Source organism: Marmota marmota, unplaced genomic scaffold, assembly GCF_001458135.2.
Source record: "Marmota marmota marmota unplaced genomic scaffold, marMar, whole genome shotgun sequence".
NCBI classification, from domain to species: domain Eukaryota; kingdom Metazoa; phylum Chordata; class Mammalia; order Rodentia; family Sciuridae; genus Marmota; species Marmota marmota.
The window spans coordinates 39,678,081-39,681,686 of record NW_026000174.1 but is presented as its reverse complement, the minus strand read 5'-3'; the positions used below and the strand labels follow the sequence as shown (position 1 = coordinate 39,681,686).

At 33.3% G+C, this 3,606-nt stretch overlaps 1 non-coding gene across 1 annotated transcript; it reads right to left on the bottom strand.

The window, feature by feature from the left end:
* Positions 1-796: 796 nt before the first annotated feature.
* LOC125612190 lies at positions 797-898 on the bottom strand. Its single transcript, XR_007342530.1, has one exon. It is a non-coding gene; the product is annotated as a small nucleolar RNA U13 (small nucleolar RNA).
* Between the last annotated feature and the right edge of the window lie 2,708 nt (positions 899-3,606).

Genomic DNA, 3,606 nt, shown 5'->3' with positions numbered 1-3,606 from the left:
GATCTTGGAACAGTAGTTGTATCATGTAATATAGGCCACATTAAGGTGCTCATTGATTCAAATCTCTGACATGATAAAAATATGTTCATTAAAGTGGCTCAGAAATACATCTGAAAACATTAAGTCTGGCTTGTTAGCAAAATAAATGCCAAATAAGGTACAAGCCCTCATGGAAACATTTGCCCTCATTTTTATTTCATTCTTTCATTCACTCATTGAGATACCTAGTATTTGCCAGATACTTTCCTAGGTCCTATAAATATGTCCCTGAATGAGGAAGAAAAAAATAGCCTTTCCTTTTATGAAGCAAAAGAGTTATGAGTATTTGAATTTAAGATCCATTTTATCCTTTTATTTTAGTAAGGATTGCTTTTTATGTGGAGAAACAACACTACAGATTTGAATATATGTTATTGTGTATTACTGCAAAAATCATATCCTTTTGGAAACTAATACAAATCTTTTTATCTCTAAGTGCAAATTTGTCTTTGCAGGATCAGTTTGTAAAACACTGTAGTTTAAAAGCTTAGATTGTACCCCAAAAAATAATAAAAGAAAATTATAGGGAAGGAATACTAAACCTTCTTATATCTGAGGAAGTAAGAACGAACAGTAATTTGGAGGCAAAGGAAGCAAAATTACCTGATAATCTCTGGATAAAATAGGTATGAAGGCTAATGAACCCATATGTAAGTGGGCATCTTTTTCTAGTTTAAGTCAAAGATGGAAAACCACTTATTTAATAGACTTTTTCACATATGGAAAATACAACTATTATAAATTTTTTTCTTTTTCACATCAGATGGGTAATGTGCTGATGTTGTAACAAGGTTTAAAGGTAGGCACATCTCACTCAATAGAGTGAACATCCGATCATCATGCTTATAAAATGAAGGATCTATAAAATATTTTAAATATTAAAAATTTGGTATTTTCAAGAGACAAAATACTTCAAAATTTTAAGGTATTTTCTTCAAGTTTTGATATACATGAATGCATGTGTGTGTTTGTGTGTTGGTGTGAAAATCATATGTATATTATAAATTTAGAATGATACTTTCAATATAATGTCACATCTTACATGTCACTAAAAATAATACATGTGCTTTTCCACACCATTAAATGGACTTTAAAAAATATTATTTTGAAAAAAAAAACAAGGGGGAGAAATGAATTACTCCTATTTTCTAGACACAGAACGTGAGTTTCAGAAAGGTTGCCAGATGTCGTGACCATGTTANGAAATGAATTACAGTAGATGGGGTAGAGAGAGAAGAGGGGAGGGGAGGGGAGGGGAGGGGGGATAGTAGAGGATAGGAAAGGCAGCAGAATACAACAGACACTAGTATGGCAATATGTAAATCAGTGGATGTGTAACTGATGTGATTCTGCAATCTGTATACGGGGTAAAAATGGGAGTTCATAACCCACTTGAATCAAAATGTGAATATGATATATCAAGAACTATATAATGTTTTGAACAACCAACAATAAAAATTATAAAAAATAAAATAAAAGGTAAAAAAAATATTATTTTGATAGCTGTATAACATTTTTTTCACATAATTTTCTTATCCAGTCCCTATTAGTAAAGATTGTATTGTTTCCAATTTCCAAGTATCATTAGTAAGGTAAAAATTATTCCCCTATATGAGCACTTGTTTGCAATACTTTTCTGAAGTGGAAATGATAAAGTTTGTAAATGGAATTAAGTTGACAGCACATTAAGCCACTATAATGGAGAAAAAAAGCTACTTTTTATCTAGAATGGTTTGCATAATTGAATCAGAGAGCGGGGTATGCCAAAGCAACAATCCTTCATAACATAGTTGCTCTATTTCCAACAACTATTGGAAATGGGAGCTTAGACTGGAGACTTGCAGAACTAAAGCAGAGTCATCTATAGCAAGGGCTACTGAAATTCACTGAGTGGGATTTTAATAGGTGTTAATATTTAAACAGTGTCCTGAGGAATAGTGACTTTGGGAAACACAGAGTAAGTCAAATAAGATTTGTTGCTGCTATGTTTTACTATAGGTCTTCCCAGAGCCTTTAATATTTTTACATGTTTTTTTAACATGCCAAAAGGAGAATATACATGGAACATTTCCCAGACTTATTTGACCACAAAATACTTTGTGCACTAGGCATTTCAAGAGAAAAATGTTCTGTGGAACACAAGATTGGGCAAAATTACTCTAAAGGAATTGAGAAAAAGCAAACTGAAGTCAAGGCCAAATGGGAAAAATATGTCAGAATACGTTAGATCAAGTTTAATGGTCATAAGGCAAGTATGGCATGTCTTGAAATATTGCTACTAATTTAAATTTCTTATTTATCTTTTTGAAAACACTGAATGGTTATACTCTTTTCTTGCCAGTGCGTAGCTCTAGGTAAAAGTAATATTCAGTGAGCTAAACTTTATCTTAACATGATATGCTTTTAAGAAAGCCACATAATACAATGAAAAAGTCTCAGCCTAATAGTTAGGACAGAGTGACTGGCTTTGACACTAGCTAGCTTATGCACTTAGACAATTAACTGAGCCTCCATAATCCTCCATTGGCACACTGTGCAATGAATGTTCAATGAATTATTTAAAATAGATATTCATAATTTTTCAATCATTCATGGTCTTCAAAAGATCTAACTAGCCTCTCTATTACTGGCCTTACAAATCCTAAATTCCAATGTAAACTTAATCTCTATTTAAGATCATATTTTTAACAATGATGCTATACTTTGAAGACCTATATCAAGGGAAAGGCAGATTGCTGTTTAACTTCTTAGTTGTGATTCAAAAATAAGTGTATTTCTGTCCTGCCTTTTGCCTGAACAGAAATTTGTGCCTCAGGGATCATGGATCTTGCTCACCTACATTTTATGCATTATTTTGGCAATTCCAGGCTGGTCAATGTTTTCTTTTTCTTTCTTTCTTTCTTTTTTTTTTTTTTTGTCCTCCACAATAGAGATGTTTAACCTGGGGTAACTAAGCAACCAGGTGCCTGCTATGGTCTGAATGTTTTTGTACCCCCAAAATTCAGATTTGAAACCTAATCACCAATGCAAATAGTGTTAGATAGTAGGGCCATTTGGAGGTGATTAGGTCATGAGGGCATGGTCTTTATAAACAGGATTAATGCCCTTAGAAAATAATCCTCAGAGCACTGTCTTGACCCTTCTACCATGTGAAGATATAGCAAGATGGTGCTACAAGGAATCAGGAAGCAGGCCCTTACTTGGAATCAATTTATGCCAAGAGCCTTGATCTTTGACTTTCCAGCCTCTTTAACTGGAAGCAATAAATTCTGTTGTTTAAAAGTCACCAAATTATAATTTTTTTTTATTTTGGTAGCCAAATGAAGTAAAATAGGATCCTCAAAACCCATGAAGTTGTGTATATCATTTTCTTTATATATATATGTGTGTGTGTGTGTGTGTGTGTGTGTGTGTACCCTCCTCAGACATAGAGTGGACAGACTCCATAGCTTTCAATATATGTTCAAATGGCATTTTCAATACCTCGGGAGTTTAAAATGATACTGCTTATAGCTTTCTTAAGGTTTTGAAAGGGTATACACACACACACGCACCACAGCCTAATGC